This window comes from Entelurus aequoreus, linkage group LG15 (genome assembly GCF_033978785.1).
Source record: "Entelurus aequoreus isolate RoL-2023_Sb linkage group LG15, RoL_Eaeq_v1.1, whole genome shotgun sequence".
Lineage (NCBI taxonomy): Eukaryota > Metazoa > Chordata > Actinopteri > Syngnathiformes > Syngnathidae > Entelurus > Entelurus aequoreus.
The window spans coordinates 44,406,985-44,429,078 of record NC_084745.1 but is presented as its reverse complement, the minus strand read 5'-3'; the positions used below and the strand labels follow the sequence as shown (position 1 = coordinate 44,429,078).

The 22,094-nt window shown below is 41.5% G+C and overlaps 1 protein-coding gene across 4 annotated transcripts in view; it reads right to left on the bottom strand.

Moving 5' to 3' along the window:
- mettl4 (methyltransferase 4, N6-adenosine) overlaps nt 1–22,094 on the bottom strand; it is a 58,754-nt gene that overhangs the window by 5,841 nt on the left and 30,819 nt on the right. The gene's annotated exons all lie outside the window — the stretch shown is intronic.

Genomic DNA, 22,094 nt, shown 5'->3' with positions numbered 1-22,094 from the left:
TTCGGGGACGGCGTGGCGCGGTTGGGAGAGTGGCCGTACCTGGTTCAGTCCCCACTTTCTACCAACCTTGTCACGTCCGTTGTGTCCTTGAGCAACACCCTTGCTCCTGATGGGTCGTGGTTAGCGCCTTGCATGGCAGCTCCCGCCATCAGTGTGTGAATGTGGAAATAGTGTCAAAGCACTTTGAGTACTTTGAAGGTAGAAAAGCGCTATGCAAGTACAAACCCTGTTTCCATATGAGTTGGGAAATTGTGTTAGATGTAAATATAAACGGAATACAATGATTTGCAAATCATTTTCAACCCATAGTCAGTTGAATATGCTACAAAGACAACATTTTTGATGTTCAAAATGATAAACATTTTTTTCCCGCAAATAATCATTAACTTTAGAATTTGATGCCAGCAACACGTGACAAAGAAGTTGGGAAAGGTGGCAATAAATACTGATAAAGTTGAGGAATGCTCATCAAACACTTATTTGGAACATCCCACAGGTGAACAGGCAAATTGGGAACAGGTGGGTGCCATGATTGGGTATAAAAGTAGATTCCATGAAATGCTCAGTCATTCACAAACAAGGATGGGGTGAGGGTCACCACTTTGTCAACAAATGCGTGAGCAAATTGTTGAACAGTTTAAGAAAAACCTTTCTCCACCAGCTATTGCAAGGAATTTAGGGATTTCACCATCTACAGTCCGTAATATCATCAAAGGTTCAGAGAATCTGCAGAAATCACTGCACGTAAGCAGCTAAGCCCGTGACCTTAAATCCCTCAGGCTGTACTGCATCAACAAGCGACATTAGTGTGTAAAGGATATCACCACATGGGCTCAGGAACACTTCAGAAACCCACTGTCAGTAACTACAGTTGGTCGCTACATCTGTAAGTGCAAGTTAAAACTCTCCTATGCAAGGCGAAAACCGTTTATCAACAACACCCAGAAACGCCGTCGGCTTCGCTGGGCCTGAGCTCATCTAAGATGGACTGATACAAAGTGGAAAAGTGTTCTGTGGTCTGACGAGTCCACATTTCAAATTGTTTTTGGAAACTGTGGACGTCGTGTCCTCCGGACCAAAGAGGAAAAGAACCACCGGATTGTTATAGGCGCAAAGTTGAAAAGCCAGCATCTGGGATGGTATGGGGGTGTATTAGTGCCCAAGACATGGGTAACTTACACATCTGTGAAGGCGCCATTAATGCCGTGAGGTACATACAGGTTTTGGAGCAACATATGTTGCCATCCAAGCAACGTTACAATGGACGCCCCTGCTTATTTCAGCAAGACAATGCCAAGCCACGTGTTACATCAACGTGGCTTCATAGTAAAAGAGTGTGGGTACTAGACTGGCCTGCCTGTAGTCCAGACCTGTCTCCCATTGAAAATGTGTGGCGCATTATGAAGCCTAAAATACCACAACAGAGACCCCCGGACTGTTGAACAACTTAAGCTGTACATCAAGCAAGAATGGGAAAGAATTCCACCTGAGAAGCTTAAAAAACGTGTCTCCTCAGTTCCCAAACATTTACTGAGTGTTGTTAAAAGGAAAGGCCATGTAACACAGTGGTGAACATGCCCTTTCCCAACTACTTTGGCACGTGTTGCAGCCATGAAATTCTAAGTTAATTATTATTTGCAAAAAAAAAATAAAGTTTATGAGTTTGAACATCAAATATCTTGTCTTTGTAGTGCATTCAATTGAATATGGGTTGAAAAGGATTTGCAAATCATTGTATTCCGTTTATATTTACATCCAACACAATTTCCCAAATCATATGGAAACGGGGTTTGTATAACCCATTTACCATTTCATTGGATCTTGGTCGGGAAAATGACCAAAAAATGTCCCTTGGTACTTTGCCATATTTTCAAATGCAAATGTTAGCAGCTAATCTACTTTCAGAATTTGCATTAGCCATGTTTAGAATGTTGTTTTTGCTTTGAAACTGCTCGCCATACGAGCTAGTTAACACAGCTGTAGCTGATTTCTAACAATTAGGAAAGTTTGTGTCATGTTTGTCCTTCTACAGAAACCTTATTAAAACAAACAAAAAAAATGTTTCCCTCATCTTTTTCCATTCTCATATATTTTGGAAAAAGCTCCAAGGAGGCTCTAGGGCGGCCGGGTTGCACACACAACAATGCCACCGTTTAAGACCCACGCTCCCCTCCATCCGCCGGCTCAACACGACCTAGTACGCATGCGCGGAAAATGCACACGTCATAGCCACCTCCTTTGTGTGCAAGTTCTTAAATTTAATTGATCTGAACAATACTCAGTGTTGTGGTTAGAGATGTCCGATAATGGCTTTTTGCCGATATCCGATATTATCCAACTCTTAATTACCGATTCCGATATCAACCGATGCCGATATATACAGTCGTGGAATTAACACATTTTTATGCCTAATTTTGTTGTGATGCCCCGCTGGATGCATTAAACAATGTAAAAAGGTTTTCCAAAATGAAATAACTCAAGTTATGGAAAAAAATGCCAACATGGCACTGCCATATTTATTATTGAAGTCACAAAGTGCATTATTTTTTTTAACATGCCTCAAAACAGCAGCTTGGAATTTGGGACATGCTCTCCCCGAGAGAGCATGAGGAGGTTGAGATGGGCAGGGTTGAGTTGTGTGTGTGTGTGTGTGGGGGGGGTGTATATTGTAGGGTTCCGGAAGAGTTAGTGCTGCAAGGGGTTCTGGGTATTTGTTCCGTTGTGTTTATGTTGTGTTACGGTGCGGATGTTCTCCCGAAATGTGTTTGTCATTCTTGTTTGGTGTGGGTTCACAGTGTGGCGTATATTTGTAACAGTGTTAAAGTTGTTTATACGGTCCACCCTCAGTGTGACCTGTATGGCTGTTGACCAAGTATGCGTGGCATTCACTTGTGTGTGTGAAAAGCCGTTGATATTATGTGATTGGGCCAGCACGCAAAGGCAGTGCCTTTAAGGTTTATTGGCGCTCTGTACTTCTCCCTACGTCCGTGTACACAGCGGCGTTTTAAAGTCATAAATTTTACTTTTTGAAACAGATACCGATAATTTTGAAACCGATACCGATCATTTCCGATATTACATTTTAAAGCATTTATCGGCCGATAATATCGGCAGTCCGATATTATCGGACATCTCTAGTTGTGGTATTTCAATTAACTGGAATCCAGTGTGCTGTGGGGCCCTATTGTAGTGAATCACACCTGAGCCACCATAAATGAATCAAATCTTTATTAGACACGTAAACAATGTGATGATGAACATTTTACATCAATCAACCTAGGGATCTAGATATCTGGTCAGGACACTTCTCATTCTTTTACCTTCATCTTCATTGTCCATTCCTTTTTGGTGACTTTATATACTCTGGACCTAGATGTTGAGTCCGCGACATACATGGCGGACAATAACTGATAGTCTGCTTTGCCAGTCCAAATGCATTCGATGTTTTCCGTAGTCTTCTCGACGGCCAGGTAAAACAAAGCACGCGCTGTTTTTTTTTTAATCACTTCCACGGGAGCCCGCATTCTCGTTGTCTCTCCTCCCACAAATGGACGAAGTTTTTCGCTAAGTAGAAACACAGCTGACCTGGCAGGACATTCGAAGGTTCTCTTGCCGTCTGAGAAGTGTTGTATCTGAAATAGCTGCAATCGCTTTCTCTTAAGGTATTCATGTGTGATTTCCACAAGCGTCTGTACATGTAGAGCAGACCTGGGCATTCTGCGGCCCGCGGGCCACATCCGGCCCTTTGTGCGTCCCTGTCCGGCCCGCGTGAGGCCAATTATAAATTACAAAATACATTTAAAAAAGTATCTATGTTGAGTGTGCAATACAACGGTGCTGTTTTTGTTTTGAAAATCGTTATTTGTATTACTTCCTTGTGGACGTATGCGTGTGCGTGATTGTGAGTGAATGTGAACAGCTGCAATCATTAATTACAAAATAAAGTTGAAAAAACATCTATGTCGTGCGCGCAATACAACTGTGCTGCTTTTATTTTGAAAAGTATTATTTATGGGCGTGTGTCCGTGTGTAACCTGCGAGTGAAGGTGCACATGCAGCGACAAGTGATGCACGGTTTACACCCGAGACGCTAAAAAGAGAAAAGTTGATGAAGAATGGCGTGTTTCCAACAAGACATGGACTGCAAAGCAACGTTCCCTCTAAGGTGCGTGCCTGCGCAATTGCGCACTGCTCAAGCGTCTGCTGCGCGCAGCAAATATATGCCGCGCACCAAATCAAATCCCATCTGAATTCTAAACAAAATAAACATATTTATTCTATGTAATTTTGCAATGCAGCTTTGAGTGACAGTGACAACAAGCGGCCCTAACGGTGTTCGTCAACACCGTTCAATTGAACACCGTTCAATTATTGTAACGTCTATCGAGATGCTTCGAGGACAGGAATTATATCGATCACTTTATTGAGCAAAACTGCTTATATTCGGACATAACCACACCAAAAACATGAGTAAAACAATTCTATCTCGAAAAACTAGTCCTTTTCTGCCGTACAAACCAGGCCACAACCAACTTGTCATCTGTCACCAACACGCATAGCACTAAACCACTGCTGCGTTTATGGCCACACAAAAAGTCGGACAACTCAAACACCACACAAAGTTACACTATGATTCCTCAGTCATACGTGTGCTTATTTTACTGTCATTTATTATTAATGTTAATTTATTTATATTAGTCATGGAATGCTGTTACACACACTATGTTGAAGTTATACTATTATTATTAATTATTATTATTATTAATCTTACGGTATATATCAAAAATAATATTGAGCAAAATTTAATTGAAATATTGTCGATGTGGCCCTCCAGCAGTGCTCGGGTTGCTCATGCGGCCCCCGGTAAAAATTAATTGCCCACCCCTGATGTAGAGGAAGGAGAAACACGGGCATGTCTGGATGACTCGCCTTCATATTTCCAGTGGTTAGCTCCGAGTTACGAAACCGCTTTGTTATGAAGCTGGCTGTGGCGCGTTCTTTCTGATGTCACTTCCTGTGTGGGCGTGGTCTTTCTGGCGTCACTTCCTCTTCGAACTCACTTTGTAAATGATCAATGAGTCCATACAAAGCTAAGTGCCGGAGATTCAAGAATTACACTGCGCACTTACCCGTGTAAAAATGTTTCCGAGGAGGGTTACCATAAACGCTGGTTTAGTGTGGCTGAAACGGGGCTTAGGCTAAATCATTATTTGTTTAAGGGGTTAAAAAACTTAGTGTAGACATGGCCTCAGACTAACAGCAAGAACTTACCTAAAATTGTCTACATTTTCTGAATGATTAGACCAGGGGTGTCCAAACTTTTTCCACTGAGGGCCGCCCACGGAAAAATTTAAGCATGCTGGGGCCATTTTGATATTTTTCATTTTCAAACCTTAACAAAATATATGGATTTTTTTTTTTTTAACCTTTAGGTCTCCCGGGGACTATACAGGGTCTCAGTCATTAAACTGTTAAAAATAAGTCAAATTATTATTATTTTTTTTAAGTTAACGCTTACAGTAAATCTCTTTATCAACTTGAGGTTGATATAAAGTAAAAAAAAAAAAAGGTTTTCTGTCAAAGACAACTTTGTTTTTTATAGTAAAACTGAAATATGCAGTATTTAGTAATTAGAGCCTTAAAAGATCAATAATGCAGGACACCATTGATTTTAATTCTTTAATATTTTTGAGTAATCACAGTGAAAAGTTAAATAAAACCCTACTAAATATATTTGGGATCCAAAAGGTCCCACACTCATAAAGTGATACATTTTTTAGCTTTTTTTTTTACTTTTAACACTTAAATTACGAGATCAACTTCAGATATATCTGTCGATTTTACGTTTGAACTATTGTTTTGTTTGTTTTATGCTCTTTTGTCAAATAAAACTTGGATGTTTTTATATGGCAACCACACAATATATGCAATATTTTTTCCACATAAAACATTTTAAAGTGATATTTTTTAAGTAATAATTCATTATAACAGATTTGCAGAGACAAAGACAAAAGAAAAAAACAGCCTGCATGGCAGCTTTGTGTCAACATTGCAACTTTTTTTTGTTAGATTTCACCTCATTCCACTTTTTTAAAATGTTTTTTTACATTTTTTCAAGATTATCAATTTTGCAATTTTTGCAGAATGTGTGGCGGGCCGGTAAACAATTAGCTGCGGGCCGCAAATGGCCCCCGGGCCACACTTTGGACACCCCTGGATTAGACAGTTGATCTCCTTTCAAAATGTACATTTGCCATGTTTTGAGTTGAGTTTGAGTTTATTTCGAACATGCAAGCATACAACATGATACATCACAATTTCCAGTTTCTCTTTTCAACATGTTCAAAAAGGAGTAGGAAGAAGCAGAGCTTATTTAATCCTACCCCTTTTCTTTTACATAACAGTTTCTAAAAAATTTAGTTCACTTCCTGTTCTCAATTTATTCACAATATACTCCATAAGTAATCACAATAAAAATAAATAAATAAATAAATAAATAAATAAATAAATACATAAATAATAATTGGTGAAGTAAGTTACATTTCATATGATGAGATAAGTAAGATTATTTTGAGTGAAAGAATGAATTAAATAAATTCAGCATTCTTCTTCTTTGTACTTTATTGGACAGTTTTTTAATTTTAAAAGTGCTCGTCATACGAGCTGAAGTTAGTCAAGAACGATTTTAGACGAGCAGCAACACGTTTTTCATAAATGATGAAGAGGGAGGACTGGGATTCAGTCCTAATCACATAGTAGGCTTGGCTGCACACTAAGAGTTTGCTGCAGCCTCATTTCAGGTTTCTGCCCTGGTATTTTATGAGGATATATGCGATTACAGTCATTTTTACTTAAGACGTTCAAAACGATTGGAATCATCCAGAAAAAAACGGAAATGTGAAATATTTATTTTCTGGCATGTTTAATGATGCCAGGTGATACCTACGTATCAATTCACGATGAGAAAAGTGAACTTTTTTTTCCTTTAAACTGGCCATCTGGCGAGGATGCGTCGTGCTTGTAACGGAGAGACGGTTTTTCCCATCTGCCCCTGTGGCGAGCAAGAATGGCAGTGACAGGAAGCCCCATGTGAGAGGGGAAGAGAATCGGGTCAAGATTTCTACAAGCGCGAAGGCTGCTCGCTGGTCTCGGTGACTGTGGCGGTATAGCTCGGTTGGTAGAGTGGCCGTGCCATCAACCTGAGGGTTGCAGGTTCGATTCCCGCTTCCGCCATCCTAGTCACTGCCGTTGTGTCCTTGGGCAAGACACTTTACCCACCTGCTCTCAGTGCCACCCACACTGGTTTAAATGTAACTTAGATATTGGGTTTTCACTATGTAAAGCGCTTTGAGTCACTAGAGAAAAGCGCTATATAAATATAATTCACTTCACTTCACTTCACTGTGTGTGAAAGCTGAGAGGTGACGTCGCCGAGCATGTCTGAGCAACAAACTGGTTCATGCAGCGACTCAGCAGTATCGAATGTGTGGACTCTTATTAGCTTGGAGCATGTTGGTGACTCAGTCTCCATGCTTTTTTATTGACGATGGCTGGAAAATAATCCACCATTGGGCCAAAGAAAGTTGCGAGTGCCAGCACTTTGTAGCAAAGTACGAAGGTGCCGTCCGTATCGCTCTCCCCTCCACTCCCTCTTTGCTCATTGCTGCCTTCCCCAATAGTCTTCGGTAAAGCTAAAAGTAATTTGTGTTTTTAAAAGCGATGGAAATTATGTTTCGAGTAAAGAACAGCCTTCCAGCTTGTATTCTTAGGTTTTTTAAATTAAGAGGAGAAAACTGTAATTTACGGGGGATAATGATTTTTGAAATAGGTAAAGTATCGTATTTTTCGGAGTATAAGTCGCTCCGGAGTATAAGTCGCACCGGCCGGAAATGCATAATAAAGAAGGAAAAAAACATATATAAGTCGCACTGGAGTATAAGTTGCATTTTTTGGGGGAAATTTATTTGATAAAACCCAACACCAAGAATAGATATTTGAAAGGCGATTTAAAATAAATAAAGAATAGTGAACAACAGGCTGAATAAGTGTAGTTATATGAGGCATAAATAACCAACTGAGAACGTGCCTGGTATGTTAACGTAACATATTATGGTAAGAGTCATTTAAATAACTACCGGTATAACATATAGAACATGCTATACGTTTACCAAACAATCTGTCACTCCTAATCGCTAAATCCCATGAAATCTTATACGTCTAGTCTCTTAAGTGAATGAGCTAAAGAATATTATTTGATATTTTACAGTAATGTGTTAATAATTTCACACATAAGTCGCTCCCGAGTATAAGTCGCACCCCCGGCCAAACCATGACAAAAACTGCGACTTATAGTCCGAAAAATACGGTAATTTACAGGGGATATTGATTATTGAAATAGGTAAAGTAAGAACGAATATAAAATACAAATGTATTTCAGTTTTAGGAGTTGAATGGTGGAACAAGCTCAGTGAGGAGTTGAATTCATGTAATTCTTAAGGTTTAAGAAAACCTTGAAAGGTAAAATAATTGAAAATGATCAAATAGAGTAACAATTAATTTCATCCCATTGATTTTTTTGAACGTTGATGTTCCAGGTAATCTTATTTTCAGTGAAGGTATTGGATAGGCAAATATAAGCTTTGGCTTCAGCCTATTCCTTTTTTGGTCATTCTTTTTCTTTTCTTTTTGTGTGTAAATGTGTATGATTGTTAAATATGTATAAAACGGTTAAACTGATCACATTAGTCACCCGTGAGATTGTTTCATTCATTCTCGTGGCTGTTTACATCCCGCCCGACGCGGACGTGCGTGACGCTCAGCGCGCGCTCGCAGGACAGATCTTACATGTGGAACGGTCTTTTCCTGACTCTCTTGTTATCGTGCTTGGTGACTTTAACAAGGGAAATTTGAGCCAGGAATTACCAAAGTATAGACAGTTTATTAAATGCCCGACCAGAGAGGAGAACACGCTGGATCACTGCTACACTACAGTGAGCAAGGCTTTTCATGCAGTCCCGCGCGCTGCTCTTGGACTATCATCACGTGATGGTGCACTTAATCCCTTCATACAGACAGAGACTGAAACTGGCTAAACCTGTTATGAGGAATATTAAGTGTTTCACCGCCGAGTCTGTGGACGAGTTGCGTGCTTGTTGGGAAACGACAGACTGGGAGGCAATTGGAGCGGCCACGAACAATCTGGACGAGTATACGGACACTGTGACCTCATACATACAGTTCAATGAGGCGCGCATCATTCCAACGCGCACCAGGGTTTGTTATAACAACGACAAGCCCTGGTTCACACCCAAGCTCCGACAGCTGCGCAAGAAGAAGGAGGCTGCATGGAGAAGCGGGGACCGAAGTACATACAGAGAAGCGAAGTACCACTTCACCAGGGAAGTGGAGAAAGCTAAATCTGTGTACTGTAACCATCTACAGGAACAGTTCCGCTCCAATGATTCTGCGGCAGTTTGGAGAGGTCTAAGGGCCCTTACGAACTATAAGCCCCAAACCCCCCAGGCCCTGAATGACCGGACTCTCGCTCAGGGCCTCAACACACATTACTGTCGTCATGAACGGCCTTCAGCTCATCAAAGCCATGCTCCCCCCACCATCACCCTCCCCACCAATGCCAGCACTTCATTAAAGGAGTTAAAGGACTCAAATGACTCCAATGACATCACAGGACTCCAAAAACATCATAAGACTGTAAAGACCCTCTCCATCAAAGAAGAGGATGTACGCCGGCAGTTCTTGAAGCTGAATACGCGGAAGGCCCCCGGGCCGGATGGTGTCTCCCCCTCCACTCTCAGACACTGTGCGGACCAGTTGGCTCCTGTCTTCACTGACATTTTTAACACCTCTCTGGAGCTATGCCGCGTGCCGTCCTGCTTTAAGACCTCTACCATTGTCCCTGTCCCCAAGAAAGCACGGATCACAGGACTAAATGACTACAGGCCGGTCGCGCTGACGTCTGTGGTCATGAAGTCCTTTGAGCGCTTGGTCCTGCCCCACCTCAAGGACATCACCGCCCCCCTCCTGGACCCACTGCAGTTCGCCTACAGAGCCAACAGGTCTGTGGATGATGCAGTGAACCTGGCCCTCCACTTCATCCTGGAGCATCTGGACTCCCCAGGAACCTACGCTAGGATCCTGTTTGTGGACTTCAGCTCTGCCTTCAACACCATCCTCCCTAAACTGCTACGAGACTAGCTCTACCAGCTCAGCGTGCCCGACTCCCTCTGCAGTTGGATTAATGACTTCCTGACAGACCGAAGACAGCACGTACGGCTGGGGAAGATTGTCTTGGACAGTCGAACCACAAACACCGGTACTCCTCAGGGCTGTGTACTCTCCCCCTGGCTCTTCTCCCTGTATACAAACTGCTGCACCTCCAGTCACCAATCCGTAAAACTGCTCAAGTTTGCGGATGACACCACCCTCATCGGGCTCATCTCGAATGGCGATGAGTCCGCCTACAGGAGAGAGGTGGACCGGCTGACGTCCTGGTGCAGCCTCAACAACCTGGAGCTGAATGCCCAGAAAACAGTGGAGATGATCATGGACTTCAGGAAAGTCATAGCCCCACCATCCCCCCTCACCCTGGTTGACTCTCCCACCCCCGTCCCCATTGCGGACTCTTTCCGTTTCTTGGGCACCACCATCACCCAGGACCTCAAGTGGGAGCTGACCATCAGCTCACTCATCAAGAAGGCCCAGCAGAGGATGTACTTCCTGCGGCAGCTGAGGAAACTTAAGGTGCCGACCGAGATGCTGGTGCAGTTTTACTCAGCCATCATGGAGTCCATCCTGACCTCCTCCATCACGGTGTGGTTCCCCGGCGCCACAGTCCAGGATAAGAATAGACTGCAGCGCATCGTACGTGCTGCTGAGAAGGTGATTGGCTGCAAGCTCCCATCCCTCCCAGACTTGTTCTCCTCCAGGACCAGGAGGCGTGTGGGTCGGATCACAGCTGACTCTTCTCACCCTGGACACACACTATTCTCCCCTCTCCCCTCTCCCCTCAGGCAGGAGACTACGCTCCATCCAGACCCACACCTCCCGCCACCTGAACAGTTTTTTCCCCTCGGCCATCAGGCAAATGAACAATAACTCCTAACAGCAGCTCCTTGAATTCCTTGAATCCCTTCTAAGTCTATCTGATAGCTCAGTCACAGCTCTTTTTATTACCAAATATGTGTTATATGTGTTTTATGTCGCACGTTTGCACCAAGAAAAATTCCTAGTTTGTGAACCCGTTCTCAAACAATGGCAATAAAACTATTCTGATTCTGATTCTGATAAAATGGTTGATGGTTGATTATATGACCGAAATAAACTTATTTAATTCATTCATTCATTTAATTTGTTAGTTTTACGCATGTACAACTATAAAATGTTCATATTTTTGGCTGTCTAGAACAGATTAATTGGATTTACATTATATCTAGAAATTTTCTGATCAGGGTTTTATGCTGCTGAATCTGATACCGATTATCCATTAGTGAGAACGGCTGATACCCAGGGCTCGACTTTAACCACGGCATCTGCGGCAAAAGCCCCGACCGCCATCGTCATTTGCCGTAAGCCCTAAAAAGTTGACCAACATCTGCGGCACGGACATGCCGTGACCGCCCTTGACGTTTTACTTGTTAATGGACGAGGGATGTAACAGGGAACGGTATAATGATAATTCGCAATAAAATTCCAGACGGTTATTAATACTGTCTAGTTTTTTAATTACCCAAAATACGTCATTTATCAATGCATTTTAGGCAAAACGAAGTCAGGCGCATGCGCACTAGCGTCGTTTGGCTTGATAATCCTGGCGGACTAAGGACACAGACTTTGCTCCGGAGATTTCCCCTCGAAGTAAACGGAGCCAAGCGCTTGGTTTATCGTCATTTTTCCCTCGCTTCCAACCGCGCGTTTAAGAGCGCACTGCTGTGTTTAGATGGAGACAGGTGTGGACAATATTGGAGACAGACGCACTTGTCCCCACACAAAGTATACAGCGAAGGAGAAAACTATTGGATGTTTTGCAGCAGGCGATGTGTCGTAAAGTCTTTACTTTGTTTACTGGGATGTTCACTCGTCCTTTAACTGCAAACTGTATCAGTGTTCAAATAACATCAATACTAGCTCAAATGTTTTGTCATCTCATCGAACTGAACACAGGCTGTGAAGATTGTGTATTTGATGTGAGAGGTGTCACTCCTCTTTATTTTTGTTGGCCAAACTGTTGTACGGAACAAACAGAAGAACACAGACTTCACCTTCATTAGCCAAACTGCATTGTGTTTTATTTTAATATCAAAAAGTAAACACAAGGTTTTTATCCATTACTTGTTTTTTTCATGTCACAAAAGGTGTTACTTCAAAAAAACATTCATGTGACAGCATTTTGTTAATGAGTTATTGTGTATAGTTAATTCCTATACAAACTCTTAATGGATCTGTCCCGATACAGCACCTACAAGTACATATAAATGTACATGACTTTAAAAAAAATAAAAAAATACCTCCCTCTATCAAAATGTAAAAATAGAGATAAAGGCATCATGAAATGACAAAAAGCTGACAAGTTTATATTAATAATGAATAAAAAACAGTCTATATATATTTTATATTACAAACCCCGTTTCCATATGAGTTAGGAAATTGTGTTAGATGTAAATATAAACGGAATACAATGATTTGCAAATCCTTTTCAACCCATATTCAATTAAATGCACTACAAAGACAAGATATTTGATGTTCAAACTCAAACTTTATTTTTTTTTGCAAATAATAATTAACTTACAATTTCATGGCTGCAACACGTGCCAAAGTAGTTGGGAAAGGGCATGTTCACCACTGTGTTAAATGGCCTTTCCTTTTAACAACACTCAGTAAACGTTTGGGAACTGAGGAGACACATTTTTGAAGCTTCTCATGTGGAAATCTTTCCCATTCTTGCTTGATGTACAGCTTAAGTTGTTCAACAGTCCGGGGGTCTCCGTTGTGGTATTTTAGGCTTCATAATGCGCCACACATTTTCAATGGGAGACAGGTCTGGACTACAGGCAGGCCAGTCTAGTACCCGCACTCTTTTACTATGAAGCCACGTTGTTGTAACACGTGGCTTGGCATTGTCTTGCTGAAATAAGCAGGGGCGTCCATTGTAACGTTGCTTGGATGGCAACATATGTTGCTCCAAAACCTGTATGTACCTTTCAGCATTAATGACACCTTCACAGATGTGTAAGTTACCCATGTCTCGGGCACTAATACACCCCCATACCATCACACGTGCTGGCTTTTCAACTTTGCGCCTATAACAATCCGGATGGTTCTTTTCCTCTTTGGTCCGGAGGACACGACGTCCACAGTTTCCAAAAACAATTTGAAATGTGGACTCGTCAGACCACAGAACACTTTTCCACTTTGTATCAGTCCATCTTAGATGAGCTCAGGCCCAGCGAAGCCGACGGCAATTCTGGGTGTTGTTGATAAACGGTTTTCACCTTGCATATGAGAGTTTTAACTTGCACGTACAGATGTAGCGACCAACTGTAGTTACTGACAGTGGGTTTCTGAAGTGTTCCTGAGCCCATGTTGTGATATCCTTTACACACTGATGTCGCTTGTTGATGCAGTACAGCCTGAGGGATCGAAGGCCACGGGCTTAGCTGCTTACGTGCAGTGATTTCTCCAGATTCTCTGAACCCTTTGATGATATTGCGGACCGTAGATGGTGAAATCCCTAAATTCCTTGCAATAGCTGGTTGAGAGAGGTTTTTCTTAAACTGTTCAACAATGCTCACGCATTTGTTGACAAAGTGGTGACCCTCGCCCCATCCTTGTTTGTGAATGACTGAACATTTCATGGAATCTACTTTTATACCCAATCATGGCACCCACCTGTTCCCAATTTGCATGTTCACCTGTGGGATGTTCCAAATAAGTGTTTGATGAGCATTCCTCAACTTTATCAGTATTTATTGCCACCTTTCCCAACTTCTTTGTCACGTGTTGCAGGCATCAAATTCTAAAGTTAATGATTATTTGCAAAAAAAAAAAAAAAGTTTATCAGTTTGAACATCAAATATGTTGTCTTTGTAGCATATTCAACTGAATATGGGTTGAAAATTATTTGCAAATCATTGTATTCCGTTTATATTTACATCTAACACAATTTCCCAACTCATATGGAAATGGGGTTTGTGTATATATATATATATATATATATATATATATATATATATATATATATATATATATATATATATATATATATATATATCCACACACAGTCGCGATCAAAAGTTTGGTTCTTTTATGAATTTATTATGAGTCTACTGAAAATGTGACCAAATCTGCTCGGTCAAAAGTATACATACAGCAATGTTAATATTTTGTTACATGTCCCTTGGCAAGTTTCACTGCAATAAGGCGCTTTTGGTAGCCATCCACAAGCTTCTGGTTGAATTTTTGACCACTCCTCTTGACAAAATTGGTGCAGGTCAGCTAAATTTGTTGGTTTTCTGTCATGGACTTGTTTCTTCAGCATTGTCCACATGTCCACACAACATAAACACAACAGAACAAATACCCAGAACCCTTTGCAGCACTAACTCTTCCGGGACGCTACAATATACACCCCCCGCTACCCCCTACACGCCCCCCCAACCCCGCCCACCTCAACCTCCTCATGCTCTCTCAGGGAGAGCATGTCCCAAATTCCAAGCTGCTGTTTTGAGGCATGTTAAAAAAAATAATGCACTTTGTGACTTCAATAGTAAATATGGTAGTGCCATGTTGGCATTTTTTTCCATAACTTGAGTTCATTTATTTTGGAAAACGTTGTTACATTGTTTAATGCACCCAGCGAGGCATCACAACAAAATTAGGCATAATAATGTGTTAATTCCACGACTGTATACACTACCGTTCAAAAGTTTGGGGTCACCCAAACAATTTTGTGGAATAGCCTTAATTTCTAACAACAAGAATAGACTGTCGACTTTCAGATGAAAGTTCTCTTTTTCTGGCCATTTTGAGCGTTTAATTGACCCCACAAATGTGATGCTCCAGAAACTCAATCTGCTCAAAGGAAGGTCAGTTTTGTAGCTTCTGTAACGAGCTAAACTGTTTTCAGATGTGTGAACATGATTGCACAAGGGTTTTCTATTCATCAATTAGCCTTCTGAGCCAATGAGCAAACACATTGTACCATTAGAACACTGGAGTGATAGTTTCTGGAAATGGGCCTCTATACACCTATGTAGATATTGCACCAAAAACCAGACATTTGCAGCTAGAATAGTCATTTACCACATTAGCAATGTATAGAGTGTATTTCTTTAAAGTTAAGACTAGTTTAAAGTTATCTTCATTGAAAAGTACAGTGCTTTTCCTTCAAAAATAAGGACATTTCAATGTGACCCCAAACTTTTGAACGGTAGTGTATATCGGTATCGGTTGATATCGGACTCGGTAATTAAGAGTTGGACAATATCGGATATCTCTACTTAAAATGATCAAAATATGTAAATATTAAATGTAAGTACATATGTTATGTAGTAACGGGCACATTTATAGTAACATCACGTATATAAAACTTAAATGGAGGTGTTTGGAAGTTTTTTTTATAGGCTTTGTAGGCGGAATTGCGCGGCTCTATTGTAATCTAACTATTGATCGCATTTATTTAATATTTAGAATGCAAAAAAACAAATAACATCCATCATCATGTTTTTCATAATGATTGTGAACGGTAGGAAAAATAAAATAAAAAAGTGCAGTTCCCCTTTGAGAAACAAAAAAAAAAATGCAGTTTATTTTCCACAATGGCCGATCTCACTTTTTCACAAAAATTGTCCGTTTCTGATCGTTGACCAAATGATCAGCTCATTCTGACTTATTTCTCATGGAACAAAAAATGCTTCTGTTTTGAACCGTTCGGCCTTGCTCGACCTTTCGGAACAGTTACGAACTTAATACAGAGGCAGCGTTGTGTAACCAAACTTAAATTAAAAACGTAATTAAATAAGTGAAGTGTACTTGTGGAAAACACGACTTTGAAATGTCATCAAAAGAACTCACAGCCTCGAGTCACTTTCTGCCGTGGCGTACAATAAAGAGCGGCGTACTTGAGTGGAGTTGAACTGCAAGCTGCGGCTCGGCGCCGCCATGAATTATTCATGAAGTCAAATTTACTTTATCATATTTAGCTGGACGTTTATTAAGTCAAAAGAAGGGGGATTAATTGACAATAAAACATGATGAAGACATCGTATGGACGTAATCCGCAGCAGGATCAACACGACTTCACAATACTGCTGAAGAGTGAACTCGCCATGCTCAATATAATTGCTTCCCTTGACAGCAAGCAAAGAGACGTCAAGCCTTTCCTTTTCCCCCCCAGAGTCGTTCGTTTTACGTAGATTCTAAATATTGACTTCCTATGAGTGCAAGTAGGAAAGATATACAAATCTGTGCAAAGAGTCTTCTCCTTTCTTTTTTAACTGGGCAATGAATCTATTAGTTGACTCACTTCATTCAAGGATACAATCTGATATTGCCTAAATCTCATAGAGCTTTGGTAAAAAGGGACACGCGGTATAAAATGGATGGATGGATGTAAGTAGTTTGTGCAGCGTGTGCCAGCATGGCATGCCAGTCAGCTTATTAATGCTGCAGCAGCGCCCTCTAGTGTAGCTCTTTAAGAACTGCATGATGGTGGAAAATAGACCTTTCAGACCTCCATCCATCCATTTTCTACCGCTTGTCCCTTTTGGGGTCGCTGGAGCCTATCTCAGCTGCATTCGGGCGGAAGGCGGGGTACACCCTGGACAAGTCGCCACCTCATCACAGGGCCAACACAGATAGACAGACAACAGTCACACTCACATTCACACACATTTTGTCCTCCTTTTCCGTCACCCGACCAATAGGTAAGTAAGTAAGTACATTTTATTTATAAAGCGCTTTTCACAGATGAAATCACAAAGCATAGGTGAAGTAAAACAACAATTCAATTAAAACAACAGGGGCAACATCATAAAAAGGATACAAAGTGGATTAAAATTGTAAGTTAAAAAAGGTGCATTAAATGGTAAATGGGTTATACTTGTATAGCGCTTTTCTACCTTCAAGGTACTCAAAGCGCTTTGACACTATTTCAACATTCACCCATTCATTCACACACTGATGGCAGCATTAACTAAAAGCTTTACTAAAAAGAGAAGTTTTCAAATGTTTATTAAACTTTTCAACGCAGTTAAGACCACGGAGGGACTGGTGCAAATTGTTCCAGAGTCTGGGAGCTATAGCCTGGAACGCCAGGTCTCCATGGGTTTTGAAACAAGTTTTTGGGGTCTTTAGAAGACCCTGGCCTGAAGACCCAAGGTCAAGTCAGTGACGTACTGAGGGGATCCACCATGCCAATGCACGGAAAGTCAGGACTAAAATTTTAAACTCAATGCCGAATTTGACTGGAAGTCAATGAAGACTGGATAAAACGGTGGTGCTATGGGCTGTTCTGGGTGCACCGGTCAAAAGTCTGGCAGCCGCATTTTGTACAGTCTTAAGTCTCTTTAGCGTTGACTTGTTGAAAAGAGTGAAAAGAGAATCGCAATAGTCAATACAGGACGAAATGAACGTGTGAATGATCGTTTCGAGATCCAATTTTGACAACAAATTTCTCTTTAGAAATATTTCTGAGATGATAAACAGTTTTTGGTCAGTTGACGGCAGTAACCCTCCAAAGACATGGACTGATCCAACACAAGCCCTAGGTTTCTGAGGCTGCTTTTAACAGATGCACCCAGGGCACCAAGGGAGTTCTTGATCAGGGGGATCTTTTTATCGGGAGCAATTATCAGAGTTTCCGTTTTGTTTGAATTTATCTGGAGGAAATTTGAGGACTACCAGTTTTTAATACAGGTTTTTGTGGATTCTAAAAAGTTCTGAAAACGTGAATTCAAACCATGGAGCAATTACAGTATTCATAACACAATTTTGCCTTGTTCCAAACAAAAAGGATTTGCCCCGATTCGTGACTTCGGTGGATATCTTTATACATGGCAAAGGTTTACCGGGAGACCTCTACGCAAACCCGCCATTTTTAATTTCCAGAGCAAAAGTTATAGTTCAAACGAAAATATGTCCACAGTCCAACCCGATGGCTGAAAATGCTGTTGTTGGTTGTATTAACCAGTACAGGTTAAACTTTTATGTTTCGTGACAATGTACCTACTTGTGGGGACCCCAGCAAGAAGTGCAGCCAGACATGGAAGCACAGAGCCTGGGCAAGAAACCCGTTTTGGACCGATGGGAAATATACAGACGGATTTACCCCAAACTACAAACCCCAAAACCAGTGAAGTTGGCACGTTGTGTAAATCGTAAATAAAAACAGAATACAATGATTTGCAAATCCTTTTCAACCTATATTCAATTGAATAGACTGCAAAGACAAGATATTTAACGTTCTAACTGAAAAACCTTGTTATTTTTTGTAAATATTTGGAATTTGAGGCCTGCAACATGTTTCAAAAAAGCTGGCACAAGTGGCAAAAAAGACTGAGAAAATTGAGGAATACTCATCACTTATTTGGAACATCCCACAGGTGAACAGGCTAATTGGGAACAGGTGGGTGCCATGATTGGGTATAAAAGCAGCTTCCATGAAATGCTCAGTCATTCACAAACAAGGATGGGGCGAGTGTCACCACTTTGTGAACAAATGCTTGAGCAAATTGTCAGTTTAAGAACAACATTTCTCAATGAGCTATTGCAAGGAATTTAGGGATTTCACCAGCTATGGTCTGTAATATCATCAAAAGGTTCAGAGAATCTGGAGAAATCACTGCACGTAAGCGATGATATTACGGACTTTCTATCTCTCAGGCGGTACTGCATCAAAAACAGACATCAATGTGTAAAGGATATCACCACATAGGCTCATCTGTAAGTGCAAGTTAAAACTCTACTATGCAAAGCGAAAGCCATTTATCAACAACACCCAGAAACGCCGTCGGCTTTGCTGGGCCCGAGCTCATATAAGATGGACTGATGCAAAGTGGAAACGTGTTCTGTGGTCTGACGAGTCCCCATTTCACATTTTTTTGGAAACTGTGGACGTTGTGTCCTCCAGAACAAAGAGGAAAATAACAATCCGGATTGTTATAGGTGCAAAGTTCACAAGCCAGCATCTGTGATGGTATGGGGGTGTATTAGTGCCCAAGGCATGGGTAACTTACACATCTGTGAAGGCACCAAAAAATGTTTTAGTTCCTCAGTTCGAACATTAAATATCTTGTCTTTGCAGTCTAATTGAATAAAGGTTGAAAAGGATTTGCAAATCATTGTATTCTGTTTTTATTTACCATTTACACAACGTGCCAACTTCACTGGTTTTGGGTTTTGTACATTAAAGGCCTACTGAAAGCCACTACTACCGACCACGCAGTCTGATAGTTTATATATCAATGATGAAATCTTAACATTCAACACATGCCAATACGGCCGGGTTAACTTATAAAGTGCAATTTTAAATTTCCCGGGAAATATCCGGCTGAAAACGTCTCGGTATGATGACGTTTGCGCGTGACGTCACGGGTTGAAGCAGACATTTTGGAATAGCACGGTGGCCATCTTAAGTCGTCTGTTTTCATCACAAAATTCCACAGTATTCTGGACATCTGTGTTGGTGAATCTTTTGCAATTTGTTCAATGAACAATGGAGACAGCAAAGAAGAAAGCTGTAGGTGGGATCGGTGTATTAGCGGCTGGCTACAGCAACACAACCAGGAGGACTGAGTTGGATAGCAGACGCGCTATCCGACGCTAGCCGCCGACCGCACCGATGATCGGGTGAAGTCCTTTGTCGCACCGTCGATCGCTAGAACGCAGGTGAGCACGGGTGGTGATGAGCAGATGAGGGCTGGCGTAGGTGGAGAGTTAATGTTTTTAGCATAGCTCTGTCGAGGTCCCGTAGCTAAGTTAGCTTCAATGGCGTCGTTAGCAACAGCATTGCTAGGCTTCGCCAGGCTGGACAGCATTAACCGTGTGGTTACAGGTCCAGGGTTTGGTTCGGTGTCTCCTGATAGTAGAATTAATAATAGTATTGTTGATCTTCGGTCTATCCTTCCAGTCAGGGGCATGTTTCTTCTGTTTCTATCCGCAGTTAAGCTCGATGCTATCACGTTAGCTCCGAAGCTAAAGTGCTTCACCGATGTATTGTCGTGGAGATAAAAGTCACTGTGAATGTCCATTTCGCGTTCTCGACTCTCATTTTCAAGAGGATATAGTATCCGAGGTGGTTTAAAATACAAATCCGTGATCCACAATAGAAAAAGGAGAAAGTGTGGAATCCAATGAGCCCTTGTACCTAAGTTACGGTCAGAGCGAAAAAAGATACACTCTGGCGTCCTGCACTGCACTCTAATCCTTCACTCTCACTTTCCTCATCCACAAATCTTTCATCCTCGCTCAAATTAATGGGGTAATCGTCGCTTTCTCGGTCCGAATCGCTCTCGCTGCTGGTGTAAACAATGTGCAGATGTGAGGAGCTCTTCAACCTGTGACGTCACACTATTTCCGGTACAGGCAAGGCTTTTTTTGTTGTGTGTGTAAAGCTGGTGTCATGCTGTCCGCCCACCGAGACAAAGATGGTGAATGACTGAAAAGAGAGCTCAATGTGTTCATTTAATTCTACTGTTAAATAAACACGCTCAGGTGCTGAGAGCGATGCACAGAGTTAGACGTGTTTGTCCGTTTGAAGCGAGATACGCAAGGATCAACAATTCTGATTGGCGAACATGTCTGTCACTTAAACGCCGGTGGCGGCGAAAGACAACAACAATAAAAAAATTATGCGGTTATTTATCGCACTAGTCAAAATGTCGATTCAATGTCGATTAATCGTGCAGCCTATAAGGTTGCGCGATATACCGGTATTATACTTAATACCGGTATATTTTAGAAAGCAGAATATATTTGAAACATTACCGCCATACCGGTATTTTTTTATGTACCTTTGTTACTGCCGCTTTACTTTCACTGCACCTGACAGGCGAAGCATAGAGCGTCCTTTTTGGCTCACCCTCGCGAGTTTGATGACGCACTGTAAGGCGCATCAAACTTTTTTTAAAAATGTTTTAAATATGGCGGCGCCATGCCGACTTCTCGACTCTCGAGTTATCCAATGCTTTGGTCAGCGACTGCATTTGGCGATTTGTGAGTTCAGTTCAGTTTTAGTTTATTTCGAACATGCATACGATACAATGTAATGTGCCACATATTTCCAGTTGTTTCATTACAGCATGTCCAAAAAGGAGTAGGAAGAAGCAGAGCTTATTTAATCCTACCCCTTTTCATTCCATTTCCTTGTTCTCTGTAACTCAGCGTTTCTCAAAGTGTGGGGCGCGCCCCACTGGTGGGGAATACAGACATGACAGGTGGGGCGCGAGGAACGGGAGGAAATGTCACTTTAATTTTTTATTTTTTTTAATTATATTCTTAGATTTTTTTTTTTTACTATGCTTTCATTTTCTATACACACTGTAAATCACTTTGTGATTCTGTCTGTGAAATCCGCTATATAAATAAATGTAAATTACTTATTTTTCCTGTAGGCTTTAAATTTCTAGGTAGGAGCGAAAGTTTGACAGACATAGCAACAGTAACTAATGGGGGCGGGGCTAAGCGGAACAAACTTTCACGCGGATGGGTAGCAGGCTAATCATGTGTGGACCACAATTACACAAAATGGATACAATTGTGACTCGCACCTCAAAGGTCGTCGAGCCAGAGCCAGAGCCAGCGCCTGCAGAGAAACAAAAATCTGACGGGCCTAATCAACCAAAAAGCCAACAAAAAGAAAATATAATGAAGGGTATCTTGCTCTTGGATTCACGGCAGCGGTGGTGGGGGCAGAGGAGAGACCCCTGTGTGTTCTGTGTCTAAAACCGCTAGCAGCAGACAGCATGAGACCCAACAAATTAAAGAGACACCTCGAGACCACACACCCCAATCACGTCAATAAGCCACCCATGATTTCTTTCAAAGAAAACTGGCAGAGTACCGTCAACAGGATCGCGCAA